Source organism: Dendropsophus ebraccatus, chromosome 1, assembly GCF_027789765.1.
Source record: "Dendropsophus ebraccatus isolate aDenEbr1 chromosome 1, aDenEbr1.pat, whole genome shotgun sequence".
NCBI lineage: Eukaryota > Metazoa > Chordata > Amphibia > Anura > Hylidae > Dendropsophus > Dendropsophus ebraccatus.
Window position 1 is genome coordinate 217548917 of NC_091454.1, and position 26264 is coordinate 217575180.

At 52.5% G+C, this 26264-nt stretch overlaps 57 non-coding genes across 57 annotated transcripts; all 57 read left to right on the top strand.

Annotated features, from left to right (window-relative positions):
- The first annotated feature begins 1576 nt into the window (after positions 1-1576).
- On the top strand, positions 1577-1658 carry TRNAS-UGA (transfer RNA serine (anticodon UGA)). Its single transcript has one exon. It is a non-coding gene; the product is annotated as a tRNA-Ser (tRNA).
- Positions 1659-1929: 271 nt separating this feature from the next.
- On the top strand, positions 1930-2011 carry TRNAS-CGA (transfer RNA serine (anticodon CGA)). The gene has a single exon. It is a non-coding gene; the product is annotated as a tRNA-Ser (tRNA).
- Positions 2012-2642: 631 nt separating this feature from the next.
- On the top strand, positions 2643-2716 carry TRNAI-AAU (transfer RNA isoleucine (anticodon AAU)). The gene has a single exon. It is a non-coding gene; the product is annotated as a tRNA-Ile (tRNA).
- Positions 2717-3112: 396 nt separating this feature from the next.
- On the top strand, positions 3113-3194 carry TRNAS-UGA (transfer RNA serine (anticodon UGA)). The gene has a single exon. It is a non-coding gene; the product is annotated as a tRNA-Ser (tRNA).
- Positions 3195-3419: 225 nt separating this feature from the next.
- Positions 3420-3501, top strand: TRNAS-CGA (transfer RNA serine (anticodon CGA)). Its single transcript has one exon. It is a non-coding gene; the product is annotated as a tRNA-Ser (tRNA).
- A 289-nt stretch (positions 3502-3790) lies between these two features.
- TRNAI-AAU (transfer RNA isoleucine (anticodon AAU)) lies at positions 3791-3864 on the top strand. Its single transcript has one exon. It is a non-coding gene; the product is annotated as a tRNA-Ile (tRNA).
- Positions 3865-3960: 96 nt separating this feature from the next.
- Positions 3961-4034, top strand: TRNAI-AAU (transfer RNA isoleucine (anticodon AAU)). Its single transcript has one exon. It is a non-coding gene; the product is annotated as a tRNA-Ile (tRNA).
- A 96-nt stretch (positions 4035-4130) lies between these two features.
- TRNAI-AAU (transfer RNA isoleucine (anticodon AAU)) lies at positions 4131-4204 on the top strand. Its single transcript has one exon. It is a non-coding gene; the product is annotated as a tRNA-Ile (tRNA).
- A 97-nt stretch (positions 4205-4301) lies between these two features.
- On the top strand, positions 4302-4375 carry TRNAI-AAU (transfer RNA isoleucine (anticodon AAU)). The gene has a single exon. It is a non-coding gene; the product is annotated as a tRNA-Ile (tRNA).
- A 397-nt stretch (positions 4376-4772) lies between these two features.
- Positions 4773-4854, top strand: TRNAS-UGA (transfer RNA serine (anticodon UGA)). Its single transcript has one exon. It is a non-coding gene; the product is annotated as a tRNA-Ser (tRNA).
- A 271-nt stretch (positions 4855-5125) lies between these two features.
- TRNAS-CGA (transfer RNA serine (anticodon CGA)) lies at positions 5126-5207 on the top strand. Its single transcript has one exon. It is a non-coding gene; the product is annotated as a tRNA-Ser (tRNA).
- A 288-nt stretch (positions 5208-5495) lies between these two features.
- TRNAI-AAU (transfer RNA isoleucine (anticodon AAU)) lies at positions 5496-5569 on the top strand. Its single transcript has one exon. It is a non-coding gene; the product is annotated as a tRNA-Ile (tRNA).
- A 267-nt stretch (positions 5570-5836) lies between these two features.
- TRNAI-AAU (transfer RNA isoleucine (anticodon AAU)) lies at positions 5837-5910 on the top strand. Its single transcript has one exon. It is a non-coding gene; the product is annotated as a tRNA-Ile (tRNA).
- Positions 5911-6305: 395 nt separating this feature from the next.
- TRNAS-UGA (transfer RNA serine (anticodon UGA)) lies at positions 6306-6387 on the top strand. The gene has a single exon. It is a non-coding gene; the product is annotated as a tRNA-Ser (tRNA).
- A 271-nt stretch (positions 6388-6658) lies between these two features.
- TRNAS-CGA (transfer RNA serine (anticodon CGA)) lies at positions 6659-6740 on the top strand. The gene has a single exon. It is a non-coding gene; the product is annotated as a tRNA-Ser (tRNA).
- A 633-nt stretch (positions 6741-7373) lies between these two features.
- Positions 7374-7447, top strand: TRNAI-AAU (transfer RNA isoleucine (anticodon AAU)). The gene has a single exon. It is a non-coding gene; the product is annotated as a tRNA-Ile (tRNA).
- A 393-nt stretch (positions 7448-7840) lies between these two features.
- Positions 7841-7922, top strand: TRNAS-UGA (transfer RNA serine (anticodon UGA)). Its single transcript has one exon. It is a non-coding gene; the product is annotated as a tRNA-Ser (tRNA).
- Positions 7923-8193: 271 nt separating this feature from the next.
- TRNAS-CGA (transfer RNA serine (anticodon CGA)) lies at positions 8194-8275 on the top strand. The gene has a single exon. It is a non-coding gene; the product is annotated as a tRNA-Ser (tRNA).
- A 289-nt stretch (positions 8276-8564) lies between these two features.
- TRNAI-AAU (transfer RNA isoleucine (anticodon AAU)) lies at positions 8565-8638 on the top strand. The gene has a single exon. It is a non-coding gene; the product is annotated as a tRNA-Ile (tRNA).
- Positions 8639-8907: 269 nt separating this feature from the next.
- Positions 8908-8981, top strand: TRNAI-AAU (transfer RNA isoleucine (anticodon AAU)). The gene has a single exon. It is a non-coding gene; the product is annotated as a tRNA-Ile (tRNA).
- Positions 8982-9374: 393 nt separating this feature from the next.
- On the top strand, positions 9375-9456 carry TRNAS-UGA (transfer RNA serine (anticodon UGA)). Its single transcript has one exon. It is a non-coding gene; the product is annotated as a tRNA-Ser (tRNA).
- Positions 9457-9728: 272 nt separating this feature from the next.
- TRNAS-CGA (transfer RNA serine (anticodon CGA)) lies at positions 9729-9810 on the top strand. The gene has a single exon. It is a non-coding gene; the product is annotated as a tRNA-Ser (tRNA).
- A 289-nt stretch (positions 9811-10099) lies between these two features.
- On the top strand, positions 10100-10173 carry TRNAI-AAU (transfer RNA isoleucine (anticodon AAU)). The gene has a single exon. It is a non-coding gene; the product is annotated as a tRNA-Ile (tRNA).
- A 97-nt stretch (positions 10174-10270) lies between these two features.
- On the top strand, positions 10271-10344 carry TRNAI-AAU (transfer RNA isoleucine (anticodon AAU)). The gene has a single exon. It is a non-coding gene; the product is annotated as a tRNA-Ile (tRNA).
- Positions 10345-10441: 97 nt separating this feature from the next.
- On the top strand, positions 10442-10515 carry TRNAI-AAU (transfer RNA isoleucine (anticodon AAU)). Its single transcript has one exon. It is a non-coding gene; the product is annotated as a tRNA-Ile (tRNA).
- Positions 10516-10915: 400 nt separating this feature from the next.
- On the top strand, positions 10916-10997 carry TRNAS-UGA (transfer RNA serine (anticodon UGA)). Its single transcript has one exon. It is a non-coding gene; the product is annotated as a tRNA-Ser (tRNA).
- Positions 10998-11269: 272 nt separating this feature from the next.
- On the top strand, positions 11270-11351 carry TRNAS-CGA (transfer RNA serine (anticodon CGA)). The gene has a single exon. It is a non-coding gene; the product is annotated as a tRNA-Ser (tRNA).
- Positions 11352-12463: 1112 nt separating this feature from the next.
- On the top strand, positions 12464-12546 carry TRNAS-UGA (transfer RNA serine (anticodon UGA)). Its single transcript has one exon. It is a non-coding gene; the product is annotated as a tRNA-Ser (tRNA).
- Positions 12547-12818: 272 nt separating this feature from the next.
- On the top strand, positions 12819-12898 carry TRNAS-CGA (transfer RNA serine (anticodon CGA)). The gene has a single exon. It is a non-coding gene; the product is annotated as a tRNA-Ser (tRNA).
- Positions 12899-13187: 289 nt separating this feature from the next.
- TRNAI-AAU (transfer RNA isoleucine (anticodon AAU)) lies at positions 13188-13261 on the top strand. The gene has a single exon. It is a non-coding gene; the product is annotated as a tRNA-Ile (tRNA).
- Positions 13262-13359: 98 nt separating this feature from the next.
- TRNAI-AAU (transfer RNA isoleucine (anticodon AAU)) lies at positions 13360-13433 on the top strand. The gene has a single exon. It is a non-coding gene; the product is annotated as a tRNA-Ile (tRNA).
- Positions 13434-13530: 97 nt separating this feature from the next.
- On the top strand, positions 13531-13605 carry TRNAD-AUC (transfer RNA aspartic acid (anticodon AUC)). The gene has a single exon. It is a non-coding gene; the product is annotated as a tRNA-Asp (tRNA).
- A 396-nt stretch (positions 13606-14001) lies between these two features.
- Positions 14002-14085, top strand: TRNAS-UGA (transfer RNA serine (anticodon UGA)). Its single transcript has one exon. It is a non-coding gene; the product is annotated as a tRNA-Ser (tRNA).
- Positions 14086-14355: 270 nt separating this feature from the next.
- Positions 14356-14437, top strand: TRNAS-CGA (transfer RNA serine (anticodon CGA)). Its single transcript has one exon. It is a non-coding gene; the product is annotated as a tRNA-Ser (tRNA).
- A 644-nt stretch (positions 14438-15081) lies between these two features.
- Positions 15082-15155, top strand: TRNAI-AAU (transfer RNA isoleucine (anticodon AAU)). The gene has a single exon. It is a non-coding gene; the product is annotated as a tRNA-Ile (tRNA).
- A 394-nt stretch (positions 15156-15549) lies between these two features.
- On the top strand, positions 15550-15630 carry TRNAS-UGA (transfer RNA serine (anticodon UGA)). Its single transcript has one exon. It is a non-coding gene; the product is annotated as a tRNA-Ser (tRNA).
- A 268-nt stretch (positions 15631-15898) lies between these two features.
- TRNAS-CGA (transfer RNA serine (anticodon CGA)) lies at positions 15899-15980 on the top strand. Its single transcript has one exon. It is a non-coding gene; the product is annotated as a tRNA-Ser (tRNA).
- Positions 15981-16438: 458 nt separating this feature from the next.
- Positions 16439-16512, top strand: TRNAI-AAU (transfer RNA isoleucine (anticodon AAU)). The gene has a single exon. It is a non-coding gene; the product is annotated as a tRNA-Ile (tRNA).
- A 96-nt stretch (positions 16513-16608) lies between these two features.
- Positions 16609-16682, top strand: TRNAI-AAU (transfer RNA isoleucine (anticodon AAU)). The gene has a single exon. It is a non-coding gene; the product is annotated as a tRNA-Ile (tRNA).
- A 747-nt stretch (positions 16683-17429) lies between these two features.
- On the top strand, positions 17430-17512 carry TRNAR-UCG (transfer RNA arginine (anticodon UCG)). The gene has a single exon. It is a non-coding gene; the product is annotated as a tRNA-Arg (tRNA).
- A 291-nt stretch (positions 17513-17803) lies between these two features.
- Positions 17804-17877, top strand: TRNAI-AAU (transfer RNA isoleucine (anticodon AAU)). The gene has a single exon. It is a non-coding gene; the product is annotated as a tRNA-Ile (tRNA).
- Positions 17878-18626: 749 nt separating this feature from the next.
- Positions 18627-18707, top strand: TRNAS-UGA (transfer RNA serine (anticodon UGA)). The gene has a single exon. It is a non-coding gene; the product is annotated as a tRNA-Ser (tRNA).
- Positions 18708-18977: 270 nt separating this feature from the next.
- Positions 18978-19061, top strand: TRNAS-CGA (transfer RNA serine (anticodon CGA)). Its single transcript has one exon. It is a non-coding gene; the product is annotated as a tRNA-Ser (tRNA).
- A 464-nt stretch (positions 19062-19525) lies between these two features.
- Positions 19526-19599, top strand: TRNAI-AAU (transfer RNA isoleucine (anticodon AAU)). The gene has a single exon. It is a non-coding gene; the product is annotated as a tRNA-Ile (tRNA).
- Positions 19600-19696: 97 nt separating this feature from the next.
- On the top strand, positions 19697-19770 carry TRNAI-AAU (transfer RNA isoleucine (anticodon AAU)). The gene has a single exon. It is a non-coding gene; the product is annotated as a tRNA-Ile (tRNA).
- Positions 19771-20164: 394 nt separating this feature from the next.
- Positions 20165-20246, top strand: TRNAS-UGA (transfer RNA serine (anticodon UGA)). Its single transcript has one exon. It is a non-coding gene; the product is annotated as a tRNA-Ser (tRNA).
- A 271-nt stretch (positions 20247-20517) lies between these two features.
- On the top strand, positions 20518-20599 carry TRNAS-CGA (transfer RNA serine (anticodon CGA)). The gene has a single exon. It is a non-coding gene; the product is annotated as a tRNA-Ser (tRNA).
- Positions 20600-21532: 933 nt separating this feature from the next.
- TRNAS-UGA (transfer RNA serine (anticodon UGA)) lies at positions 21533-21614 on the top strand. Its single transcript has one exon. It is a non-coding gene; the product is annotated as a tRNA-Ser (tRNA).
- Positions 21615-21883: 269 nt separating this feature from the next.
- Positions 21884-21964, top strand: TRNAS-CGA (transfer RNA serine (anticodon CGA)). Its single transcript has one exon. It is a non-coding gene; the product is annotated as a tRNA-Ser (tRNA).
- A 287-nt stretch (positions 21965-22251) lies between these two features.
- On the top strand, positions 22252-22325 carry TRNAI-AAU (transfer RNA isoleucine (anticodon AAU)). Its single transcript has one exon. It is a non-coding gene; the product is annotated as a tRNA-Ile (tRNA).
- Positions 22326-23059: 734 nt separating this feature from the next.
- Positions 23060-23145, top strand: TRNAS-UGA (transfer RNA serine (anticodon UGA)). Its single transcript has one exon. It is a non-coding gene; the product is annotated as a tRNA-Ser (tRNA).
- Positions 23146-23412: 267 nt separating this feature from the next.
- On the top strand, positions 23413-23493 carry TRNAS-CGA (transfer RNA serine (anticodon CGA)). Its single transcript has one exon. It is a non-coding gene; the product is annotated as a tRNA-Ser (tRNA).
- A 284-nt stretch (positions 23494-23777) lies between these two features.
- On the top strand, positions 23778-23851 carry TRNAI-AAU (transfer RNA isoleucine (anticodon AAU)). Its single transcript has one exon. It is a non-coding gene; the product is annotated as a tRNA-Ile (tRNA).
- A 739-nt stretch (positions 23852-24590) lies between these two features.
- On the top strand, positions 24591-24672 carry TRNAS-UGA (transfer RNA serine (anticodon UGA)). The gene has a single exon. It is a non-coding gene; the product is annotated as a tRNA-Ser (tRNA).
- A 273-nt stretch (positions 24673-24945) lies between these two features.
- Positions 24946-25028, top strand: TRNAS-CGA (transfer RNA serine (anticodon CGA)). Its single transcript has one exon. It is a non-coding gene; the product is annotated as a tRNA-Ser (tRNA).
- Positions 25029-25654: 626 nt separating this feature from the next.
- Positions 25655-25727, top strand: TRNAY-AUA (transfer RNA tyrosine (anticodon AUA)). The gene has a single exon. It is a non-coding gene; the product is annotated as a tRNA-Tyr (tRNA).
- A 410-nt stretch (positions 25728-26137) lies between these two features.
- TRNAS-UGA (transfer RNA serine (anticodon UGA)) lies at positions 26138-26223 on the top strand. The gene has a single exon. It is a non-coding gene; the product is annotated as a tRNA-Ser (tRNA).
- Positions 26224-26264: the final 41 nt, after the last annotated feature.

The window sequence follows — 26264 nt, forward strand, 5'->3', positions numbered from 1 at the left end:
GTGGTCAGTGGCAACGTGCAGTGGTCAGTGGCAACGTGCGGTGGTCAGAGGCAAGGTGCGGTGGTCAAAGGCGACGTGCGGTGGTCAGAGGTGAGGTGCGGTGGTCAGAGGCAACGTACGGTGGTCAGAGGCAAGGTGCGGTGGTCAGAGGCAAGGTGCGGTGGTCAGAGGCGACGTGCGGTGGTCAGAGGTGACGTGCGGTGGTCAGAGGCAAGGTGCGGTGGTCAGAGGCAGGGTGCGGTGGTCAGAGGCAAGGTGCGGTGGTCAGAGGCAGGGTGCGGTGGTCAGAGGCAAGGTGCGGTGGTCAGAGGCGACGAGCGGTGGTCAGAGGCAAGGTGCGGTGGTCAGAGGTGAGGTGCGGTGGTCAGAGGCAACGTACGGTGGTCAGAGGCAAGGTGCGGTGGTCAGAGGCAAGGTGCAGTGGTCAGAGGCGACGTGCGGTGGTCAGAGGCAAGGTGCGGTGGTCAGAGGCAAGGTGCGGTGGTCAGAGGCGACAAGCGGTGGTCAGAGGCAAGGTGCGGTGGTCAGAGGCGACGTGCAGTGGTCAGAGGTGAGGTGCGGTGGTCAGAGGCGACATGCGGTGGTCAGAGGTGAGGTGCGGTGGTCAGAGGCGACGTTCGGTGGTCAGAGGCAAGGTGCGGTGGTCAGAGGCAAGGTGCAGTGGTCAGAGGCAGGGTGCGGTGGTCAGAGACGACAAGCGGTGGTCAGAGGCAAGGTGCGGTGGTCAGAGGCAAGGTGCAGTGGTCAGAGGCAAGGTGCGGTGGTCAGAGGCGACGTGCGGTGGTTACAATCTGGGGGGTTACATGTAATCTGGCATGATTACGGGCAACCTGGGGTGGTTATGCGCAACCTTCGGTGGTTACGGGCAACCTGGGCGGGGTAACAGACAATCTAGAATTGAGAAGAAGAAGAAGAAGAAGAAGGTGGTCAGTGGCGACGTACGGTGGTCAGAGGCAAGGTGCGGTGGTCAGAGGCAAGGTGCAGTGGTCAGAGGCAGGGTGCGGTGGTCAGAGGTGACGTGCGGTGGTCAGAGGCAAGGTGCGGTGGTCAGAGGCAAGGCGGAAAACCATGTCGGAAAAAAAAAGCGTGCGATGTGCGTGTCGTGGCCGGTTAGCTCAGTTGGTTAGAGCGTGGTGCTAATAACGCCAAGGTCGCGGGTTCGATCCCCGTACGGGCCAGTCTTCCCTCCATCTTTATGAAGCAAAGGTGCAACCTACACAGTAAAGGCAGAAATGCTTCTGGTGAAACTCCTAACTCTGGATGCTTGCAAGTTCAAGTCCTGTTGCTGCACCACCAGAGTCCTAACTCCCATCATAAAGGCAGAAAACCTTGTTGCAACAATCTTATCTATGCAGAACGTCATCGGAAAGTTTTTATTCCGCCGAATGTATAGCCTCCCCCCCCCCCCCCCCCCCAAGAACTCTCAGCTCAAAGTTGCCCGTTTCTGAACGGCAAAGAGTGTTGCACGCCTGCGCTGAGTTAGCACTCTGAAGCCTCGTCTTACATTCAAGGCGAAGCCCCTGAGCTGTAGTTGACAGATGACCACCGATGAGGGAGCTGGGAAGCACAGCGGTCAGCTGTGATGGCCGAGTGGTTAAGGCGTTGGACTTGAAATCCAATGGGGTCTCCCCGCACAGGTTCAAATCCTGTTCACAGCGCAGTGCCTTTCTTTTCTTTTCTATGTGTTCCATGGGAAGGGACACCTACCTCTGCTTCATCTCGTAGAGATCAATAATTGAAGTCAACCAGCTGTAAGGAGAGACATTCCCCATTCCTGCCCCTTGCCGTGAAGAACCAGACTCTAGTAGCTTAATTCCCCCCCGTTCGGGCCCATGCCCTAAACTGTCATTTCCAAACGGCACCTGCTAGACTGTCATTTGCAAAAGACATTCGCCAAGTGGGAAGGCGTGTCCTAGTGGAGGCGTGGCAGCTGTGATGGCCGAGTGGTTAAGGCGTTGGACTCGAAATCCAATGGGGTCTCCCCGCACAGGTTCAAATCCTGTTCACAGCGGAGGCTTTTAGGCCCTGGTGGAGAGAAATCCTACCCTCTTTCAGCCTTTACGCATCCCTTTGATATGTTGCAGTCCAAACGGGAAGAGTTTTACTCTCTGCTTTTCCAGCAGACCATCCACAGTGCCCTCTTCAACCTGTCAAATCCCACATCACACCTTTAAAAAAAGGTGCCGTAGCCAAATCCAATGGCTTCTCTGCACACGGATCCAAATTCTCTTTGCTGCTTTATGCGCCATAGAGTGAAAGGCCGAGACGGAAACAAAGCGAGGCGCACGGGGGTGAACCGTGGCCGGTTAGCTCAGTTGGTTAGAGCGTGGTGCTAATAACGCCAAGGTCGCGGGTTCGATCCCCGTACGGGCCAGTCTGCATTTTGTCTCTATGCAGCAGTGGTCTAACCCACCATGCCGAAGGCGGAAAACCATGTCGGAAAAAAAAAAAACGTGCGATGTGCGTACCGTGGCCGGTTAGCTCAGTTGGTTAGAGCGTGGTGCTAATAACGCCAAGGTCGCGGGTTCGATCCCCGTACGGGCCAGTTGACCTTTTGTCTCTATGCAGCAGTGGTCTAACCCACCCCATGCCGAAGGCGGAAAACCATGTCGGAAAAAAAAAGCGTGCGATGTGCGTGTCATGGCCGGTTAGCTCAGTTGGTTAGAGCGTGGTGCTAATAACGCCAAGGTCGCGGGTTCGATCCCCGTACGGGCCAGTCTTCCCTCCATCTTTATGAAGCAAAGGTGCAACCTACACAGTAAAGGCAGAAATGCTTCTGGTGAAACTCCTAACTCTGGATGCTTGCAAGTTCAAGTCCTGTTGCTGCACCACCAGAGTCCTAACTCCCATCATAAAGGCAGAAAACCTTGTTGCAACAATCTTATCTATGCAGAACGTCATCGGAAAGTTTTTATTCCGCCGAATGAATAGCCTCCCCCCCCCCCCCCCCAAGAACTCTCAGCTCAAAGTTGCCCGTTTCTGAACGGCAAAGAGTGTTGCACGCCTGCGCTGAGTTAGCACTCTGAAGCCTCGTCTTACATTCAAGGCGAAAGCCCCTGAGCTGTAGTTGACAGATGACCACCGATGAGGGAGCTGGGAGGCACAGCGGTCAGCTGTGATGGCCGAGTGGTTAAGGCGTTGGACTTGAAATCCAATGGGGTCTCCCCGCACAGGTTCAAATCCTGTTCACAGCGCAGTGCCTTTCTTTTCTTTTCTATGTGTTCCATGAAGTCAACCAGCTGTAAGGAGAGACATTCCCCATTCCTGCCCCTTGCCGTGAAGAACCAGACTCTAGTAGCTTAATTCCCCCCCGTTCGGGCCCATGCCCTAAACTGTCATTTCCAAACGGCACCTGCTAGACTGTCATTTGCAAAAGACATTCGCCAAGTGGGAAGGCGTGTCCTAGTGGAGGCGTGGCAGCTGTGATGGCCGAGTGGTTAAGGCGTTGGACTCGAAATCCAATGGGGTCTCCCCGCACAGGTTCAAATCCTGTTCACAGCGGAGGCTTTTAGGCCCTGGTGGAGAGAAATCCTACCCTCTTTCAGCCTTTACGCATCCCTTTGATATGTTGCAGTCCAAACGGGAAGAGTTTTACTCTCTGCTTTTCCAGCAGACCATCCACAGTGCCCTCTTCAACCTGTCAAATCCCACATCACACCTTTAAAAAAAGGTGCCGTAGCCAAATCCAATGGCTTCTCTGCACACGGATCCAAATTCTCTTTGCTGCTTTATGCGCCATAGAGTGAAAGGCCGAGACGGAAACAAAGCGAGGCGCACGGGGGTGAACCGTGGCCGGTTAGCTCAGTTGGTTAGAGCGTGGTGCTAATAACGCCAAGGTCGCGGGTTCGATCCCCGTACGGGCCAGTCTGCATTTTGTCTCTATGCAGCAGTGGTCTAACCCACCATGCCGAAGGCGGAAAACCATGTCGGAAAAAAAAAAACGTGCGATGTGCGTACCGTGGCCGGTTAGCTCAGTTGGTTAGAGCGTGGTGCTAATAACGCCAAGGTCGCGGGTTCGATCCCCGTACGGGCCAGTCTGCATTTTGTCTCTATGCAGCAGTGGTCTAACCCACCATGCCGAAGGCGGAAAACCATGTCGGAAAAAAAAAAACGTGCGATGTGCGTACCGTGGCCGGTTAGCTCAGTTGGTTAGAGCGTGGTGCTAATAACGCCAAGGTCGCGGGTTCGATCCCCGTACGGGCCAGTTGACCTTTTGTCTCTATGCAGCAGTGGTCTAACCCACCCCATGCCGAAGGCGGAAAACCATGTCGGAAAAAAAAAGCGTGCGATGTGCGTGTCGTGGCCGGTTAGCTCAGTTGGTTAGAGCGTGGTGCTAATAACGCCAAGGTCGCGGGTTCGATCCCCGTACGGGCCAGTCTTCCCTCCATCTTTATGAAGCAAAGGTGCAACCTACACAGTAAAGGCAGAAATGCTTCTGGTGAAACTCCTAACTCTGGATGCTTGCAAGTTCAAGTCCTGTTGCTGCACCACCAGAGTCCTAACTCCCATCATAAAGGCAGAAAACCTTGTTGCAACAATCTTATCTATGCAGAACGTCATCGGAAAGTTTTTATTCCGCCGAATGAATAGCCTCCCCCCCCCCCCCCCCCAAGAACTCTCAGCTCAAAGTTGCCCGTTTCTGAACGGCAAAGAGTGTTGCACGCCTGCGCTGAGTTAGCACTCTGAAGCCTCGTCTTACATTCAAGGCGAAAGCCCCTGAGCTGTAGTTGACAGATGACCACCGATGAGGGAGCTGGGAGGCACAGCGGTCAGCTGTGATGGCCGAGTGGTTAAGGCGTTGGACTTGAAATCCAATGGGGTCTCCCCGCACAGGTTCAAATCCTGTTCACAGCGCAGTGCCTTTCTTTTCTTTTCTATGTGTTCCATGGGAAGGGACACCTACCTCTGCTTCATCTCGTAGAGATCAATAATTGAAGTCAACCAGCTGTAAGGAGAGACATTCCCCATTCCTGCCCCTTGCCGTGAAGAACCAGACTCTAGTAGCTTAATTCCCCCCCGTTCGGGCCCATGCCCTAAACTGTCATTTCCAAACGGCACCTGCTAGACTGTCATTTGCAAAAGACATTCGCCAAGTGGGAAGGCGTGTCCTAGTGGAGGCGTGGCAGCTGTGATGGCCGAGTGGTTAAGGCGTTGGACTCGAAATCCAATGGGGTCTCCCCGCACAGGTTCAAATCCTGTTCACAGCGGAGGCTTTTAGGCCCTGGTGGAGAGAAATCCTACCCTCTTTCAGCCTTTACGCATCCCTTTGATATGTTGCAGTCCAAACGGGAAGAGTTTTACTCTCTGCTTTTCCAGCAGACCATCCACAGTGCCCTCTTCAACCTGTCAAATCCCACATCACACCTTTAAAAAAGGTGCCGTAGCCAAATCCAATGGCTTCTCTGCACACGGATCCAAATTCTCTTTGCTGCTTTATGCGCCATAGAGTGAAAGGCCGAGACGGAAACAAAGCGAGGCGCACGGGGGTGAACCGTGGCCGGTTAGCTCAGTTGGTTAGAGCGTGGTGCTAATAACGCCAAGGTCGCGGGTTCGATCCCCGTACGGGCCAGTCTGCATTTTGTCTCTATGCAGCAGTGGTCTAACCCACCATGCCGAAGGCGGAAAACCATGTCGGAAAAAAAAAAAACGTGCGATGTGCGTACCGTGGCCGGTTAGCTCAGTTGGTTAGAGCGTGGTGCTAATAACGCCAAGGTTGCGGGTTCGATCCCCGTACGGGCCAGTTGACCTTTTGTCTCTATGCAGCAGTGGTCTAACCCACCCATGCCGAGGCGGAAAAACCATGTCGGAAAAAAAAAGCGTGCGATGTGCGTGTCGTGGCCGGTTAGCTCAGTTGGTTAGAGCGTGGTGCTAATAACGCCAAGGTCGCGGGTTCGATCCCCGTACGGGCCAGTCTTCCCTCCATCTTTATGAAGCAAAGGTGCAACCTACACAGTAAAGGCAGAAATGCTTCTGGTGAAACTCCTAACTCTGGATGCTTGCAAGTTCAAGTCCTGTTGCTGCACCACCAGAGTCCTAACTCCCATCATAAAGGCAGAAAACCTTGTTGCAACAATCTTATCTATGCAGAACGTCATCGGAAAGTTTTTATTCCGCCGAATGAATAGCCTCCCCCCCCCCCCCCCAAGAACTCTCAGCTCAAAGTTGCCCGTTTCTGAACGGCAAAGAGTGTTGCACGCCTGCGCTGAGTTAGCACTCTGAAGCCTCGTCTTACATTCAAGGCGAAAGCCCCTGAGCTGTAGTTGACAGATGACCACCGATGAGGGAGCAGGGAAGCACAGCGGTCAGCTGTGATGGCCGAGTGGTTAAGGCGTTGGACTTGAAATCCAATGGGGTCTCCCCGCACAGGTTCAAATCCTGTTCACAGCGCAGTGCCTTTCTTTTCTTTTCTATGTGTTCCATGGGAAGGGACACCTACCTCTGCTTCATCTCGTAGAGATCAATAATTGAAGTCAACCAGCTGTAAGGAGAGACATTCCCCATTCCTGCCCCTTGCCGTGAAGAACCAGACTCTAGTAGCTTAATTCCCCCCCGTTCGGGCCCATGCCCTAAACTGTCATTTCCAAACGGCACCTGCTAGACTGTCATTTGCAAAAGACATTCGCCAAGTGGGAAGGCGTGTCCTAGTGGAGGCGTGGCAGCTGTGATGGCCGAGTGGTTAAGGCGTTGGACTCGAAATCCAATGGGGTCTCCCCGCACAGGTTCAAATCCTGTTCACAGCGGAGGCTTTTAGGCCCTGGTGGAGAGAAATCCTACCCTCTTTCAGCCTTTACGCATCCCTTTGATATGTTGCAGTCCAAACGGGAAGAGTTTTACTCTCTGCTTTTCCAGCAGACCATCCACAGTGCCCTCTTCAACCTGTCAAATCCCACATCACACCTTTAAAAAAAGGTTGCCGTAGCCAAATCCAATGGCTTCTCTGCACACGGATCCAAATTCTCTTTGCTGCTTTATGCGCCATAGAGTGAAAGGCCGAGACGGAAACAAAGCGAGGCGCACGGGGGTGACCGTGGCCGGGTTAGCTCAGTTGGTTAGAGCGTGGTGCTAATAACGCCAAGGTCGCGGGTTCGATCCCCGTACGGGCCAGTCTGCATTTTGTCTCTATGCAGCAGTGGTCTAACCCACCATGCCGAAGGCGGAAAACCATGTCGGAAAAAAAAAAAACGTGCGATGTGCGTACCGTGGCCGGTTAGCTCAGTTGGTTAGAGCGTGGTGCTAATAACGCCAAGGTTGCGGGTTCGATCCCCGTACGGGCCAGTTGACCTTTTGTCTCTATGCAGCAGTGGTCTAACCCACCCCATGCCGAAGGCGGAAAACCATGTCGGAAAAAAAAAAGCGTGCGATGTGCGTGTCGTGGCCGGTTAGCTCAGTTGGTTAGAGCGTGGTGCTAATAACGCCAAGGTCGCGGGTTCGATCCCCGTACGGGCCAGTCTTCCCTCCATCTTTATGAAGCAAAGGTGCAACCTACACAGTAAAGGCAGAAATGCTTCTGGTGAAACTCCTAACTCTGGATGCTTGCAAGTTCAAGTCCTGTTGCTGCACCACCAGAGTCCTAACTCCCATCATAAAGGCAGAAAACCTTGTTGCAACAATCTTATCTATGCAGAACGTCATCGGAAAGTTTTTATTCCGCCGAATGAATAGCCTCCCCCCCCCCCCCAAGAACTCTCAGCTCAAAGTTGCCCGTTTCTGAACGGCAAAGAGTGTTGCACGCCTGCGCTGAGTTAGCACTCTGAAGCCTCGTCTTACATTCAAGGCGAAAGCCCCTGAGCTGTAGTTGACAGATGACCACCGATGAGGGAGCTGGGAAGCACAGCGGTCAGCTGTGATGGCCGAGTGGTTAAGGCGTTGGACTTGAAATCCAATGGGGTCTCCCCGCACAGGTTCAAATCCTGTTCACAGCGCAGTGCCTTTCTTTTCTTTTCTATGTGTTCCATGGGAAGGGACACCTACCTCTGCTTCATCTCGTAGAGATCAATAATTGAAGTCAACCAGCTGTAAGGAGAGACATTCCCCATTCCTGCCCCTTGCCGTGAAGAACCAGACTCTAGTAGCTTAATTCCCCCCCGTTCGGGCCCATGCCCTAAACTGTCATTTCCAAACGGCACCTGCTAGACTGTCATTTGCAAAAGACATTCGCCAAGTGGGAAGGCGTGTCCTAGTGGAGGCGTGGCAGCTGTGATGGCCGAGTGGTTAAGGCGTTGGACTCGAAATCCAATGGGGTCTCCCCGCACAGGTTCAAATCCTGTTCACAGCGGAGGCTTTTAGGCCCTGGTGGAGAGAAATCCTACCCTCTTTCAGCCTTTACGCATCCCTTTGATATGTTGCAGTCCAAACGGGAAGAGTTTTACTCTCTGCTTTTCCAGCAGACCATCCACAGTGCCCTCTTCAACCTGTCAAATCCCACATCACACCTTTAAAAAAAGGTGCCGTAGCCAAATCCAATGGCTTCTCTGCACACGGATCCAAATTCTCTTTGCTGCTTTATGCGCCATAGAGTGAAAGGCCGAGACGGAAACAAAGCGAGGCGCACGGGGGTGAACCGTGGCCGGTTAGCTCAGTTGGTTAGAGCGTGGTGCTAATAACGCCAAGGTCGCGGGTTCGATCCCCGTACGGGCCAGTCTGCAGTGGGTCTCTATGCAGCAGTGGTCTAACCCACCATGCCGAAGGCGGAAAAACCATGTCGGAAAAAAAAAAAACGTGCGATGTGCGTACCGTGGCCGGTTAGCTCAGTTGGTTAGAGCGTGGTGCTAATAACGCCAAGGTCGCGGGTTTGATCCCCGTACGGGCCAGTTGACCTTTTGTCTCTATGCAGCAGTGGTCTAACCCACCCCATGCCGAAGGCGGAAAACCATGTCGGAAAAAAAAAGCGTGCGATGCGCGTGTCGTGGCCGGTTAGCTCAGTTGGTTAGAGCGTGGTGCTAATAACGCCAAGGTCGCGGGTTCGATCCCCGTACGGGCCAGTCTTCCCTCCATCTTTATGAAGCAAAGGTGCAACCTACACAGTAAAGGCAGAAATGCTTCTGGTGAAACTCCTAACTCTGGATGCTTGCAAGTTCAAGTCCTGTTGCTGCACCACCAGAGTCCTAACTCCATCATAAAGGCAGAAAACCTTGTTGCAACAATCTTATCTATGCAGAACGTCATCGGAAAGTTTTTATTCCGCCGAATGAATAGCCTCCCCCCCCCCCCCCAAGAACTCTCAGCTCAAAGTTGCCCGTTTCTGAACGGCAAAGAGTGTTGCACGCCTGCGCTGAGTTAGCACTCTGAAGCCTCGTCTTACATTCAAGGCGAAAGCCCCTGAGCTGTAGTTGACAGATGACCACCGATGAGGGAGCTGGGAAGCACAGCGGTCAGCTGTGATGGCCGAGTGGTTAAGGCGTTGGACTTGAAATCCAATGGGGTCTCCCCGCACAGGTTCAAATCCTGTTCACAGCGCAGTGCCTTTCTTTTCTTTTCTATGTGTTCCATGGGAAGGGACACCTACCTCTGCTTCATCTCGTAGAGATCAATAATTGAAGTCAACCAGCTGTAAGGAGAGACATTCCCCATTCCTGCCCCTTGCCGTGAAGAACCTAGACTCTAGTAGCTTAATTCCCCCCCGTTCGGGCCCATGCCCTAAACTGTCATTTCCAAACGGCACCTGCTAGACTGTCATTTGCAAAAGACATTCGCCAAGTGGGAAGGCGTGTCCTAGTGGAGGCGTGGCAGCTGTGATGGCCGAGTGGTTAAGGCGTTGGACTCGAAATCCAATGGGGTCTCCCCGCACAGGTTCAAATCCTGTTCACAGCGGAGGCTTTTAGGCCCTGGTGGAGAGAAATCCTACCCTCTTTCAGCCTTTACGCATCCCTTTGATATGTTGCAGTCCAAACGGGAAGAGTTTTACTCTCTGCTTTTCCAGCAGACCATCCACAGTGCCCTCTTCAACCTGTCAAATCCCACATCACACCTTTAAAAAAAGGTGCCGTAGCCAAATCCAATGGCTTCTCTGCACACGGATCCAAATTCTCTTTGCTGCTTTATGCGCCATAGAGTGAAAGGCCGAGACGGAAACAAAGCGAGGCGCACGGGGGTGAACCGTGGCCGGTTAGCTCAGTTGGTTAGAGCGTGGTGCTAATAACGCCAAGGTCGCGGGTTCGATCCCCGTACGGGCCAGTCTGCATTTTGTCTCTATGCAGCAGTGGTCTAACCCACCATGCCGAAGGCGGAAAACCATGTCGGAAAAAAAAAAAACGTGCGATGTGCGTACCGTGGCCGGTTAGCTCAGTTGGTTAGAGCGTGGTGCTAATAACGCCAAGGTCGCGGGTTCGATCCCCGTACGGGCCAGTTGACCTTTTGTCTCTATGCAGCAGTGGTCTAACCCACCCCATGCCGAAGGCGGAAAACCATGTCGGAAAAAAAAAGCGTGCGATGTGCGTGTCGTGGCCGGTTAGCTCAGTTGGTTAGAGCGTGGTGCTAATAACGCCAAGGTCGCGGGTTCGATCCCCGTACGGGCCAGTCTTCCCTCCATCTTTATGAAGCAAAGGTGCAACCTACACAGTAAAGGCAGAAATGCTTCTGGTGAAACTCCTAACTCTGGATGCTTGCAAGTTCAAGTCCTGTTGCTGCACCACCAGAGTCCTAACTCCCATCATAAAGGCAGAAAAACCTTGTTGCAACAATCTTATCTATGCAGAACGTCATCGGAAAGTTTTTATTCGCCGAATGAATAGCCTCCCCCCCCCCCCCCCCCCCCAAGAACTCTCAGCTCAAAGTTGCCCGTTTCTGAACGGCAAAGAGTGTTGCACGCCTGCGCTGAGTTAGCACTCTGAAGCCTCGTCTTACATTCAAGGCGAAAGCCCCTGAGCTGTAGTTGACAGATGACCACCGATGAGGGAGCTGGGAAGCACAGCGGTCAGCTGTGATGGCCGAGTGGTTAAGGCGTTGGACTTGAAATCCAATGGGGTCTCCCCGCACAGGTTCAAATCCTGTTCACAGCGCAGTGCCTTTCTTTTCTTTTCTATGTGTTCCATGGGAAGGGACACCTACCTCTGCTTCATCTCGTAGAGATCAATAATTGAAGTCAACCAGCTGTAAGGAGAGACATTCCCCATTCCTGCCCCTTGCCGTGAAGAACCAGACTCTAGTAGCTTAATTCCCCCCCGTTCGGGCCCATGCCCTAAACTGTCATTTCCAAACGGCACCTGCTAGACTGTCCATTTGCAAAAGACATTCGCCAAGTGGGAAGGCGTGTCCTAGTGGAGGCGTGGCAGCTGTGATGGCCGAGTGGTTAAGGCGTTGGACTCGAAATCCAATGGGGTCTCCCCGCACAGGTTCAAATCCTGTTCACAGCGGAGGCTTTTAGGCCCTGGTGGAGAGAAATCCTACCCTCTTTCAGCCTTTACGCATCCCTTTGATATGTTGCAGTCCAAACGGGAAGAGTTTTACTCTCTGCTTTTCCAGCAGACCATCCACAGTGCCCTCTTCAACCTGTCAAATCCCACATCACACCTTTAAAAAAAGGTGCCGTAGCCAAATCCAATGGCTTCTCTGCACACGGATCCAAATTCTCTTTGCTGCTTTATGCGCCATAGAGTGAAAGGCCGAGACGGAAACAAAGCGAGGCGCACGGGGGTGAACCGTGGCCGGTTAGCTCAGTTGGTTAGAGCGTGGTGCGAATAACGCCAAGGTCGCGGGTTCGATCCCCGTACGGGCCAGTCTGCATTTTGTCTCTATGCAGCAGTGGTCTAACCCACCATGCCGAAGGCGGAAAACCATGTCGGAAAAAAAAAAAAACGTGCGATGTGCGTACCGTGGCCGGTTAGCTCAGTTGGTTAGAGCGTGGTGCTAATAACGCCAAGGTCGCGGGTTCGATCCCCGTACGGTGCCAGTTGACCTTTTGTCTCTATGCAGCAGTGGTCTAACCCACCCCATGCCGAAGGCGGAAAACCATGTCGGAAAAAAAAAAGCGTGCGATGTGCGTGTCGTGGCCGGTTAGCTCAGTTGGTTAGAGCGTGGTGCTAATAACGCCAAGGTCGCAGGGTTCGATCCCCGTAACGGGCCAGTCTTCCCTCCATCTTTATGAAGCAAAGGTGCAACCTACACAGTAAAGGCAGAAATGCTTCTGGTGAAACTCCTAACTCTGGATGCTTGCAAGTTCCAAGTCCTGTTGCTGCACCACCAGAGTCCTAACTCCCATCATAAAGGCAGAAAACCTTGTTGCAAACAATCTTATCTATGCAGAACGTCATCGGAAAAGTTTTTATTCCGCCGAATGAATAGCCTCCCCCCCCCCCACCCCCCAAGAACTCTCAGCTCAAAGTTGCCCGTTTCTGAACGGCAAAGAGTGTTTGCACGCCTGCGCTGAGTTAGCACTCTGAAGCCTCGTCTTACATTCAAGGCGAAAGCCCCTGAGCTGTAGTTGACAGATGACCACCGATGAGGGAGCTGGGAAGCACAGCGGTCAGCTGTGATGGCCGAGTGGTTAAGGCGTTGGACTTGAAATCCAATGGGGGTCTCCCCGCACAGGTTCAAATCCTGTTCACAGCGCAGTGCCTTTCTTTTCTTTTCTATGTGTTCCATGGGAAGGGACACCTACCTCTGCTTCATCTCGTAGAGATCAATAATTGAAGTCAACCAGCTGTAAGGAGAGACATTCCCTATTCCTGCCCCTTGCCGTGAAAGAACCAGACTCTAGTAGGCTTAATTCCCCCCGTTCGGGCCCATGCCCTAAACTGTCATTTCCAAACGGCACCTGCTAGACTGTCATTTGCAAAAGACATTCGCCAAGTGGGAAGGCGTGTCCTAGTGGAGGCGTGGCAGCTTGATGGCCGAGTGGTTAAGGCGTTGGACTCGAAATCCAATGGGGTCTCCCGCACAGGTTCAAATCCTGTTCACAGCGGAGGCTTTTAGGCCCTGGTGGAGAGAAATCCTACCCTCTTTCAGCCTTTACGCATCCCTTTGATATGTTGCAGTCCAAACGGGAAGAGTTTACTCTCTGCTTTTCCAGCAGACCATCCACAGTGCCCTCTTCAACCTGTCAAATCCCACATCACACCTTTAAAAAAAGGTGCGTAGCCAAATCCAATGGCTTCTCTGCACACGGACTCCAAATTCTCTTTGCTGCTTTATGCGCCATAGAGTGAAAGGGCCGAGACGGAAACAAAGCGAGGCGCACGGGGGTGAACCGTGGCCGGTTAGCTCAGTTGGTTAGAGCGTGGTGCTAATAACGCCAAGGTCGCGGGTTCGATCCCCGTACGGGCCAGTCTGCATTTTGTCTCTATGCAGCAGTGGTCTAACCCACCATGCCCGAAGGCGGAAAACCATGTCGGAAAAAAAAAAAACGTGCGATGTGCGTACCGTGGCCGGTTAGCTCAGTTGGTTAGAGCGTGGTGCTAATAACGCCAAGGTCGCGGGTTCGATCCCCGTACGGGCCAGTTGACCTTTTGTCTCTATGCAGCAGTGGTCTAACCCACCCCATGCCGAAGGCGGAAAACCATGTCGGAAAAAAAAAGCGTGCGATGTGCGTGTCATGGCCGGTTAGCTCAGTTGGGTTAGAGCGTGGTGCTATCAACGCCAAGGTCGCGGGTTCGATCCCCGTACGGGCCAGTCTTCCCTCCATCTTTATGAAGCAAAGGTGCAACCTACACAGTAAAGGCAGAAATGCTTCTGGTGAAACTCCTAACTCTGGATGCTTGCAAGTTCAAGTCCTGTTGCTGCACCACCAGAGTCCTAACTCCATCATAAAGGCAGAAAAACCTTGTTGCAACAATCTTATCTATGCAGAACGTCATCGGAAAGTTTTTATTCCGACCGAATGAATAGCCTCCCCCCCCCCCCCCCAAGAACTCTCAGCTCAAAGTTGCCCGTTTCTGAACGGCAAAGAGTGTTGCACGCCTGCGCTGAGTTAGCACTCTGAAGCCTCGTCTTACATTCAAGGCGAAAGCCCCTGAGCTGTAGTTGACAGATGACCACCGATGAGGGAGCTGGGAAGCACAGCGGTCAGCTGTGATGGCCGAGTGGTTAAGGCGTTGGAACTTGAAATCCAATGGGGGTCTCCCCGCACAGGTTCAAATCCTGTTCACAGCGCAGTGCCTTTCTTTTCTTTTCTATGTGTTCCATGGGAAGGGACACCTACCTCTGCTTCATCTCGTAGAGATCAATAATTGAAGTCAACCAGCTGTAAGGAGAGACATTCCCCATTCCTGCCCCTTGCCGTGAAGAACCAGACTCTAGTAGCTTAATTCCCCCCCGTTCGGGCCCATGCCCTAAACTGTCATTTCCAACGGCACCTGCTAGACTGTCATTTGCAAAAGACATTCGCCAAGTGGGAAGGCGTGTCCTAGTGGAGGCGTGGCAGCTGTGATGGCCGAGTGGTTAAGGCGTTGGACTCGAAATCCAATGGGGTCTCCCCGCACAGGTTCAAATCCTGTTCACAGCGGAGGCTTTTAGGCCCTGGTGGAGAGAAATCCTACCCTCTTTCAGCCCTTTACGCATCCCTTTGATATGTTGCAAGTCCAAACGGGAAGAGTTTTACTCTCTGCTTTTCCAGCAGACCATCCACAGTGCCTCTTCAAACCTGTCAAATCCCACATCACACCTTTAAAAAAAGGTGCCGTAGCCAAATCCAATGGCTTCTCTGCACACGGATCCAAATTCTCTTTGCTGCTTATGCGCCATAGCAGTGAAAGGCCGAGACGGAAACAAAGCGAGGCGCACGGGGGTGACCGTGGCCGGTTAGCTCAGTTGGTTAGAGCGTGGTGCTAATAACGCCAAGGTCCGGGTTTCGATCCCCGTACGGGCCAGTCTGCATTTTGTCTCTATGCAGCAGTGGTCTAAAACCCACCATGCCGAAGGCGGAAAACCATGTCGGAAAAAAATAAAAAAAAACGTGCGATGTGCGGACCGTGGCCGGTTAGCTCAGTTGGTTAGAGCGTGGTGCTAATAACGCCAAGGTCGCGGGTTCGATCCCCAGTGACGGGCCAGTTGACCTTTTGTCTCTATGCAGCAGTGGTCTAACCCACCCCATGCATGCCGAAGGCGGAAACCATGTCGGAAAAAAAAAGCGTGCGATGTGCGTGTCATGGCCGGTTAGCTCAGTTGGTTAGAGCGTGGTGCTAATAACGCCAAGGTCGCGGGTTCGATCCCCGTACGGGCCAGTCTTCCCTCCATCTTTATGAAGCAAAGGTGCAACCTACACAGTAAAGCAGAAATGCTTCTGGTGAAACTCCTAACTCTGGATGCTTGCAAGTTCAAGTCCTGTTGCTGCACCACCAGAGTCCTAACTCCCATCATAAAGGCAGAAAACCTTGTTGCAACAATCTTATCTATGCAGAACGTCATCGGAAAGTTTTTATTCCGCCGAATGAATAGCCTCCCCCCCCCCCCCCCAAGAACTCTCAGCTCAAAGTTGCCCGTTTCTGAACGGCAAAGAGTGTTGCACGCCTGCGCTGAGTTAGCACTCTGAAGCCTCGTCTTACATTCAAGGCGAAAGCCCCTGAGCTGTAGTTGACAGATGACCACCGATGAGGGAGCTGGGAAGCACAGCGGTCAGCTGTGATGGCCGAGTGGTTAAGGCGTTGGACTTGAAATCCAATGGGTCTCCCCGCACAGGTTCAAATCCTGTTCACAGCGCAGTGCCTTTCTTTTCTTTTCTATGTGTTCCATGGAAGGGACACCTACCTCTGCTTCATCTCGTAGAGATCAATAATTGAAGTCAACCAGCTGTAAGGAGAGACATTCCCCATTCCTGCCCCTTGCCGTGAAGAACCAGACTCTAGTAGCTTAATTCCCCCCCGTTCGGGCCCATGCCCTAAACTGTCATTTCAAACGGCACCTGCTAGACTGTCTTTGCAAAAGACATTCGCCAAGTGGGAAGGCGTGTCCTAGTGGAGGCGTGGCAGCTGTGATGGCCGAGTGGTTAAGGCGTTGGACTCGAAATCCAATGGGGTCTCCCCGCACAGTTTCAAATCCTGTTCACAGCGGAGGCTTTTAGGCCCTGGTGGAGAGAAATCCTACCCTCTTTCAGCCTTTACGCATCCCTTTGATATGTTGCAGTCCAAACGGGAAGAGTTTTACTCTCTGCTTTTCCAGCAGACCATCCACAGTGCCCTCTTCAACCTGTCAAATCCCACATCACACCTTTAAAAAAAGGTGCCGTAGCCAAATCCAATGGCTTCTCTGCACACGGATCCAAATTCTCTTTGCTGCTTTATGCGCCATAGAGTGAAAGGCCTAGACGGAAACAAAGCGAGGCGCACGGGGGTGAACCGTGGCCGGTTAGCTCAGTTGGTTAGAGCGTGGTGCTAATAACGCCAAGTCGCGGGTTCGATCCCCGTACGGGCCAGTCTGCATTTTGTCTCTATGCAGCAGTGGTCTAACCCACCATGCCGAAGGCGGAAAACCATGTCGGAAAAAAAAAAACGTGCGATGTGCGTACCGTGGCCGGTTAGCTCAGTTGGTTAGAGCGTGGTGCTAATAACGCCAAGGTCGCGGGTTCGATCCCCGTACGGGCCAGTTGACCTTTTGTCTCTATGCAGCAGTGGTCTAACCCACCCCATGCCGAAGGCGGAAAACCATGTCGAAAAAAAAAGCGTGCGATGTGCGTGTCATGGCCGGTTAGCTCAGTTGGTTAGAGCGTGGTGCTAATAACGCCAAGGTCGCGGGTTCGATCCCCGTACGGGCCAGTCTTCCCTCCATCTTTATGAAGCAAAGGTGCAACCTACACAGTAAAGGCAGAAATGCTTCTGGTGAAACTCCTAACTCTGGATGCTTGCAAGTTCAAGTCCTGTTGCTGCACCACCAGAGTCCTAACTCCCATCATAAAGGCAGAAAACCTTGTTGCAAAAATCTTATCTATGCAGAACGTCATCGGAAAGTTTTTATTCCGCCGAATGAATAGCCTCCCCCCCCCCCCCCCCAAGAACTCTCAGCTCAAAGTTGCCCGTTTCTGAACGGCAAAGAGTGTTGCACGCCTGCGCTGAGTTAGCACTCTGAAGCCTCGTCTTACATTCAAGGCGAAAGCCCCTGAGCTGTAGTTGACAGATGACCACCGATGAGGGAGCTGGGAAGCACAGCGGTCAGCTGTGATGGCCGAGTGGTTAAGCGTTGGACTTGAATCCAATGGGGTCTCCCCGCACAGGTTCAAATCCTGTTCACAGCGCAGTGCCTTTCTTTTCTTTTCTATGTGTTCCAATGGGAAAGGGACACCTACCTCTGCTTCATCTCGTAGAGATCAATAATTGAAGTCAACCAGCTGTAGGGAGAGACATTCCCCATTCCTGCCCCTTGCCGTGAAGAACCAGACTCTAGTAGCTTAATTCCCCCCGTTCGGGCCCATGCCCTAAACTGTCATTTCAAACGGCACCTGCTAGACTGTCATTTGCAAAAAGACATTCGCCAAGTGGGAAGGCGTGTCCTAGGGAGGCGTGGCAGCTGGGATGGCTGAGTGGTTAAGGCGTTGGACCTCGAAATCCAATGGGGTCTCCCCGCACAGGTTCAAATCCTGTTCACAGCGTAGGCTTTTAGGCCCTGGTGGAGAGAAATCCTACCCTCTTTCAGCCTTTACCGCATCCCTTTGATATGTTGCAGTCCAAACGGGAAGAGTTTTACTCTCTGCTTTTCCAGCAGACCATCCACAGTGCCCTCTTCAAACCTGTCAAATCCCACATCACACCTTTAAAAAAAAGGTGCCGTAGCCAAATCCAATGGCTTCTCTGCACACGGATCCAAATTCTCTTGCTGCTTTATGCGCCATAGAGTGAAAGGCCGAGACGGAAACAAGCGAGGCGCACGGGGGGTGAACCGTGGCCGGTTAGCTCAGTTGGTTAGAGCGTGGTGCTAATAACGCCAAGGTCGCGGGTTCGATCCCCGTACGGGCCAGTCTGCATTTTGTCTCTATGCAGCAGTGGTCTAACCCACCATGCCGAAGGCGGAAAACCATGTCGGAAAAAAAAAAACGTGCGATGTGCGTACCGTGGCCGGTTAGCTCAGTTGGTTAGAGCGTGGGTGTCTAATAACGCCAAGGTCGCGGGTTCGATCCCCGTACGGGCCAGTTGACCTTTTGTCTCTATGCAGCAGTGGTCTAACCCACCCCATGCCGAAGGCGGAAAACCATGTCGGAAAAAAAAAGCGTGCGATGTGCGTGTCATGGCCGGTTAGCTCAGTTGGTTAGAGCGTGGTGCTAATAACGCCAAGGTCGCCAAGGGGTTCGATCCCCGTACGGGCCAGTCTTCCCTCCATCTTTATGAAGCAAAGGTGCAACCTACACAGTAAAGGCAGAAATGCTTCTGGTGAAACTCCTAACTCTGGATGCTTGCAAGTTCAAGTCCTGTTGCTGCACCACCAGAGTCCTAACTCCCATCATAAAGGCAGAAAACCTTGTTGCAACAAATCTTATCTATGCAGAACGTCATCGGAAAGTTTTTAAATTCCGCCGAATGAATAAGCCTCCCCCCCCCCCCCCCCCCAAGAACTCTCAGCTCAAAGTTGCCCGTTTCTGAACGGCAAAGAGTGTTGCACGCCTGCGCTGAGTTAGCACTCTGAAGCCTCGTCTTACATTCAAGGCGAAAGCCCCTGAGCTGTAGTTGACAGATGACCACCGATGAGGGAGCTGGGAAGCACAGCGGTCAGCTGTGATGGCCGAGTGGTTAAGGCGTTGGACTTGAAATCCAATGGGTCTCCCCGCACAGGTTCAAATCCTGTTCACAGCGCAGTGCCTTTCTTTTCTTTCTATGTGTTCCATGGGAAGGGACACCTACCTCTGCTTCATCTCGTAGAGATCAATAATTGAAGTCACCAGCTGTAAGGAGAGACATTCCCCATTCCTGCCCCTTGCCGTGAAGAACCAGACTCTAGTAGCTTAATTCCCCCCCGTTCGGGCCCATGCCCTAAACTGTCATTTCCAAACGGCACCTGCTAGACTGTCATTTGCAAAAGACATTCGCCAAGTGGGAAAGGCGTGTCCTAGTGGAGGCGTGGCAGCTGTGATGGCCGAGTGTTTAAGGCGTTGGACTCGAAATCCAATGGGGTCTCCCCGCACAGGTTCAAATCCTGTTCACAGAGCGGAGGCTTTTAGGCCCTGGTGGAGAGAAAATCCTACCCTCTTTCAGCCTTTACGCATCCCTTTGATATGTTGCAGTCCAAACGGGAAGAGTTTTACTCTCTGCTTTTCCAGCAGACCATCCACAGTGCCCTCTTCAACCTGTCAAATCCCACATCACACCTTTAAAAAAAGGTGCCGTAGCCAAATCCAATGGCTTCTCTGCACACGGATCCAAATTCTCTTTGCTGCTTTATGCGCCATAGAGTGAAAGGCCGAGAACGGAAACAAAGCGAGGCGCACGGGGGTGAACCGTGGCCGGTTAGCTCAGTTGGTTAGAGCGTGGTGCTAATAACGCCAAGGTCGCGGGTTCGATCCCGTACGGGCCAGTCTGCATTTTGTCTCTATGCAGCAGTGGTCTAACCCACCATGCCGAAGGCGGAAAAACCATGTCGGAAAAAAAAAAAAAACGTGCGATGTGCGTACCGTGGCCGGTTAGCTCAGTTGGTTAGAGCGTGGTGCTAATAACGCCAAGGTCGCGGGTTCGATCCCCGTACGGGCCAGTTGACCTTTTGTCTCTATGCAGCAGTGGTCTAACCCACCCCATGCCGAAGGCGGAAAACCATGTCGGAAAAAAAAAGCGTGCGATGTGCGTGTCATGGCCGGTTAGCTCAGTTGGTTAGAGCGTGGTGCTAATAACGCCAAGGTCGCGGGTTCGATCCCCGTACGGGCCAGTCTTCCCTCCATCTTTATGAAGCAAAGGTGCAACCTACACAGTAAAGGCAGAAATGCTTCTGGTGAAACTCCTAACTCTGGATGCTTGCAAGTTCAAGTCCTGTTGCTGCACCACCAGAGTCCTAACTCCCATCATAAAGGCAGAAAACCTTGTTGCAACAATCTTATCTATGCAGAACGTCATCGGAAAGTTTTATTCCGCCGAATGAATAGCCTCCCCCCCCCCCCCCCAAGAACTCTCAGCTCAAAGTTGCCCGTTTCTGAACGGCAAAGAGTGTTGCAACGCCTGCGCTGAGTTAGCACTCTGAAGCCTCGTCTTACATTCAAGGCGAAAGCCCCTGAGCTGTAGTTGACAGATGACCACCGATGAGGAGCTGGGAAGCACAGCGGTCAGCTGTGATGGCCGAGTGGTTAAGGCGTTGGACTTGAAATCCAATGGGGTCTCCCCGCACAGGTTCAAATCCTGTTCACAGCGCAGTGCCTTTCTTTTCTTTTCTATGTGTTCCATGGGAAGGGACACCTACCTCTGCTTCATCTCGTAGAGATCAATAATTGAAGTCAACCAGCTGTAAGGAGAGACATTCCCCATTCCTGCCCCTTGCCGTGAAGAACCAGACTCTAGTAGCTTAATTTCCCCCCGTTCGGGCCCATGCCCTAAACTGTCATTTCCAAACGGCACCTGCTAGACTGTCATTTGCAAAAGACATTCGCCAAGTGGGAAGGCGTGTCCTAGTGGAGGCGTGGCAGCTGTGATGGCCGAGTGGTTAAGGCGTTGGACTCGAAATCCAATGGGGTCTCCCCGCACAGGTTCAAATCCTGTTCACAGCGGAGGCTTTTAGGCCCTGGTGGAGAGAAATCCTACCCTCTTTCAGCCTTTACGCATCCCTTTGATATGTTGCAGTCCAAACGGGAAGAGTTTTACTCTCTGCTTTTCCAGCAGACCATCCACAAGTGCCCTCTTCAAACCTGTCAAATCCCACATCACACCTTTAAAAAAAAGGTGCCGTAGCCAAATCCAAGGGCTTCTCTGCACACGGATCCAATTCTCTTTGCTGCTTTATGCGCCATAGAGTGAAAGGCCGAGACGGAACAAAGCGAGCGCACAGGGGGTGAACCGTGGCCGGTTAGCTCAGTTTGTGTTAGAGCGTGGTGCTAATAACGCCAAGGTCGCGGGTTCGATCCCCGTACGGCCAGTCTGCATTTTTGTCTCTATGCAGCAGTGGTCTAACCCACCATGCCGAAGGCGGAAAACCCTGTCGGAAAAAAAAAAAACGTGCGATGTGCGTACCGTGGCCCGTTTTAGCTCAGTTGGTTAGAGCGTGGTGCTAATAACGCCAAGTCGCGTGGGTTCGATCCCCGTACGGGCCAGTCTCCCTCCATCTTTATGAAGCAAAGGTGCAACCTACACAGTAAAGGCAGAAATGCTTCTGGTGAAACTCCTAACTCTGGATGCTTGCAAGTTCAAGTCCTGTTGCTGCACCACCAGAAGTCCTAACTCCCATCATAAAGGCAGAAACCTTGTTGCAACAATCTTATCTATGCAGAACGTCATCGGAAGTTTTCATTCCGCCGAATGAATAGCCTCCCCCCCCCCCCCCCCCCAAGAACTCTCAGCTCAAGTTGCCCGTTTCTGAACGGCAAAGAGTGTTGCACGCCTGCGCTGAGTTAGCACTCTGAAGCCTCGTCTTACATTCAAGGCGAAGCCCCTGAGCTGTAGTTGACAGATGACCACCGATGAGGAGCTGGGAAGCACAGCGGTCAGCTGTGATGGCCGAGTGGTTAAGGCGTTGGACTTGAAATCCAATGGGGTCTCCCCGCACAGGTTCAAATCCTGTTCACAGCGCAGTGCCTTCTTTTCTTTTCTATGTGTTCCATGGGAAGGGACACCTACCTCTGCTTCATCTCGTAGAGATCAATAATTGAAGTCAACCAGCTGTAAGGAGGAGACATTCCCCATTCCTGCCCCTTGCCGTGAAGAACCAGACTCTAGTAGCTTAATTCCCCCCGTTCGGCCCATGCCCTAAACTGTCATTTCCAAACGGCACCTGCTAGACTGTCATTTGCAAAAGACATTCGCCAAGTGGGAAGGCGTGTCCTAGTGGAGGCGTGGCAGCTGTGATGGCCGAGTGGTTAAGGCGTTGGACTCGAAATCCAATGGGGTCTCCCGCACAGGTTCAAATCCTGTTCACAGCGGAGGCTTTTAGGCCCTGGTGGAGAAAAAATCCTACCCTCTTTCAGCCTTTACGCATCCCTTTGATATGTTGCAGTCCAAACGGGAAAGTTTTACTCTCTGCTTTCCAGCAGACCATCCACAGTGCCCTCTTCAACCTGTCAAATCCCACATCACACCTTTAAAAAAAGGTGCCCGTAGCCAATCCAATGGCTTCTCTGCAACCGATCCAAATTCTCTTTGCTGCTTTATGCGCCATAGAGTGGAAAGGCCGAGACGGAAACAAAGCGAGGCGCACGGGGTGAACCGTGGCCGGTTAGCTCAGTTGGTTAGAGCGTGGTGCTAATAACGCCAAGGTCGCGGGTTCGATCCCCGTACGGGCCAGTCTGCATTTTGTCTCTATGCAGCAGTGGTCTAACCCACCATGCCGAAGGCGGAAAACCATGTCGGAAAAAAAAAAAACGTGCGATGTGCGTACCGTGGCCGGTTAGCTCAGTTGGTTGAGCGTGTGCTAATAACGCCAAGGTCGCGGGTTCGATCCCCGTACGGGCCAGTTGACCTTTTGTCTCTATGCAGCAGTGGTCTAACCCACCCCATGCCGAAGGCGGAAAACCATGTCTGAAAAAAAAAGCGTGCGATGTGCGTGTCATGGCCGGTTAGCTCAGTTGTTAGAGCGTGGTGCTAATACGCCAAGTCGCGGGTTCGATCCCCGTACGGGCCAGTCTTCCCTCCATCTTTATGAAGCAAGGTGCAACCTACACAGTAAAGGCAGAAATGCTTCTGGTGAAACTCCTAACTCTGGATGCTTGCAAGTTCAAGTCCTGTTGCTGCACCACCAGAGTCCTAACTCCCATCATAAAGGCAGAAACCCTTGTTGCAACAATCTTATCTATGCAGAACGTCATCGGAAAGTTTTTTATTCGCCGAATGAATAGCCTCCCCCCCCCCCCACCCAAGAACTCTCAGCTCAAAGTTGCCGCGTTTCTGAACGGCAAAGAGTGTTGCAACGCCTGCGCTGAGTTAGTACACTCTGAAGCCTCGTCTTACATTCAAGGCGAAAGCCCCTGAGCTGTAGTTGACAGATGACCACCGATGGAGGCTGGGAAGCACAGCGGTCAGCTGTGATGGCCGAGTTGGTTAAGGCGTTGGAACTTGAAATCCAATGGGGTCTCCCCCTCCACAGGTTCAAATCCTGTTCACAGCGCAGTGCCTTTCTTTTCTTTTCTATGTGTTCCATGGGAAGGACACCTACCTCTGCTTCATCTCGTAGAGATCAATAATTGAAGTCAACCAGCTGTAAGGAGAGACATTCCCCATTCCTGCCCCTTGCCGTGAAGAACCAGACTCTAGTAGCTTAATTCCCCCCGTTCGGTGCCCATGCCCTAAACTGTCATTTCCAACGGCACCTGCTAGACTGTCATTTGCAAAGACATTCGCCAGTGGGAAGGCGTGTCCTAGTGGAGGCGTGGCAGCTGTGATGGCCGATGGTTAAGGCGTTGGACTCGAAATCCAATGGGGTCTCCCCGCACAGGTTCAAATCCTGTTCACAGCGGAGCTTTTAGGCCCTGGTGGAGAGAAATCCTACCCTCTTTCAGCCTTTACGCATCCCTTTGATATGTTGCAGTCCAAACGGGAAGAGTTTTACTCTCTGCTTTTCCAGCAGACCATCCACAGTGCCCTCTTCAACCTGTCAATCCCACATCACACCTTTAAAAAAGGTGCCGTAGCCAATCCAATGGCTTCTCTGCACACGGATCCAAATTCTCTTTGCTGCTTTATGCGCCATAGAGTGAAGGCCGAGACGGTAACAAAGCGAGGCGCACGGGGGTGAACCGTGGCCGGTTAGCTCAGTTGGTTAGAGCGTGGTGCTAATAACGCCAAGGTCGCGGGTTCGATCCCCGTACGGGCCAGTCTGCATTTTGTCTCTATGCAGCAGTGGTCTAACCCACCATGCCGAAGGCGGAAAACCATGTCGGAAAAAAAAAAAACGTGCGATGTGCGTACCGTGGCCGGTTAGCTCAGTTGTTAGGAGCGTGGTGCTAATAACGCCAAGGTCGCGGGTTCGATCCCCGTACGGGCCAGTTGACCTTTTGTCTTCTATGCAGCAGTGGTCTAACCCACCCCATGCCGAAGGCGGAAAACCATGTCGGAAAAAAAAAAGCGTGCGATGTGCGTGTCATGGCCGGTTAGCTCAGTTGGTTAGAGCGTGGTGCTAATAACGCCAAGGTCGCGGGTTTCGATCCCCGTACGGGCCAGTCTTCCCTCCTCTTTATGAAGCAAAGGTGCAACCTACACAGTAAAGGCAGAAATGCTTCTGGTGAAACTCCTAACTCTGGATGCTTGCAAGTTCAAGTCCTGTTGCTGCACCACCAGAGTCCTAACTCTCCATCATAAAGGCAGAAAACCTTGTTGCAACAATCTTATCTATGCAGAACTGTCATCGGAAATTTTTATTCCGCCGAATGAATATCCTCCCCCCCCCCCCCCCGAACTCTCAGCTCAAAGTTGCCCGTTTCTGATAACGGCAAAGAGTGTTGCACGCCTGCGCTGAGTTAGCACTCTGAGCCGCGTCTTACATTCAAGGCGAAAGCCCCTGAGCTGTAGTTGACAGATGACCACCGATGAGGGAGCTGGGAAGCACAGCGGTCAGCTGTGATGGCCGAGTGGTTAAGGCGTTGGACTTGAAATCCAATGGTGTCTCCCCGCACAGGTTCAAATCCTGTTCACAGCGCAGTGCCCTTTCTTTTCTTTTCTATGTGTTCCATGGGAAGGGACACCTACCTCCTGCTTCATCTCGTAGAGATCAATAATTGAAGTCAACCAGCTGTAAGGAGAGACATTCCCCATTCCTGCCCCTTGCCGTGAAGAACCAGACTCTAGTAGCTTAATTCCCCCCCTTCGGCCCATGCCCCTAAACTGTCGCATTTCCAAACGGCACCTGCTAGACTGTCATTTGCAAAAGACATCGCCAAGTGGGAAGGCGTGTCCTAGGTGATGCGTGGCAGCTGTGATGCCGAGTGGTTAAGGCGTTGGACTCGAAATCCACATGGGGTCTTCCCCGCACAGGTTCAAATCCTGTTCACAGCGGAGGCTTTTAGGCCCTGGTGGAGAGAAATCCTACCCTCTTTCAGCCTTTACGCATCCCTTTGATATGTGCAGTCCAAGGGAAGAGTTTTACTCTCTTCGATTTCCAGCATACCATCCACAGTGCCCTCTTCACCTGTCAAATATCCCACATCACACCTTTAAAAAGGTGCCGTAGCCAATCCAATGGCTTCTCTGCACACGGATCCAAATTCTCTTTGCTGCTTTATGCGCCATAGAGTGAAAGCCGAGACGGAACAAAGCGAGGCGCACGGGGGTGAACCGTGGCCGGTTAGCTCAGTTGGTTTAGAGCGTGGTGCTAATAACGCCAAGGTCGCGGGTTCGATCCCCGTACGGGCCAGTCTGCATTTTGTCTCTATGCAGCAGTGGTCTAACCCACCATGCCGAAGGCGGAAAACCATGTCGGAAAAAAAAAAACGTGCGATGTGCGTACCGTGGCCGGTTAGCTCAGTTGGTTAGAGCGTGGGTGCTAATAACGCCAAGGTCGCGGGTTCGATCCCCGTACGGGCCATTGACCTTTTGTCTCTATGCAGCAGTGGTCTAATCCCCCCCCATGCCGAAGGCGGAAAACCATGTCGGAAAAAAAAAGCGTGCCATGTGCGTGTCATGGCCGGTTAGCTCAGTTGGTTAGAGCGTGGTGCTATATACGCCAAGTCGCGGGTTCGATCCCCGTACGGGCCAGTCTTTCCCTCCATCTTTATGAAGCAAAGGTGCAACCTACACAGTAAAGGCAGAATGCTTCTGGTGAAACTCCTAACTCTGGATGCTTGCAAGTTCAGTCCTGTTGCTGCACCACCAGAGTCCCTAACTCCCATCATAAAGGCAGAAAACCTTGTTGCAACAATCTTATCTATGCAGAACGTCATCGGAAAGTTTTTATTCCGCCGAATGAATAGCCTCTCTGCCCCCCCCCCCCCCCCCCCCAAGAACTCTCAGCTCAAAGTTGTCCCGTTTCTGAACGGCAAAGAGTGTTGCCGAACGCCTGCGCTGAGATTAGCACTCTGAAGCCTCGTCTTACATTCAGGCGAAAGCCCCTGAGCTGTAGTTGACAGATATGCCACCGATGAGGGAGCTGGGAAGCACAGCGGTCAGCTGTGATGGCCGTAGTGGGTTAAGTGCGTTGGACTTGAAATCCAATGGGGTCTTCCCCGCACAGGTTCAATCCTGGTTCACAGCGCGTGCCTTTCTTTTCTTTTCTATGTGTTTCCATGGGAAGGG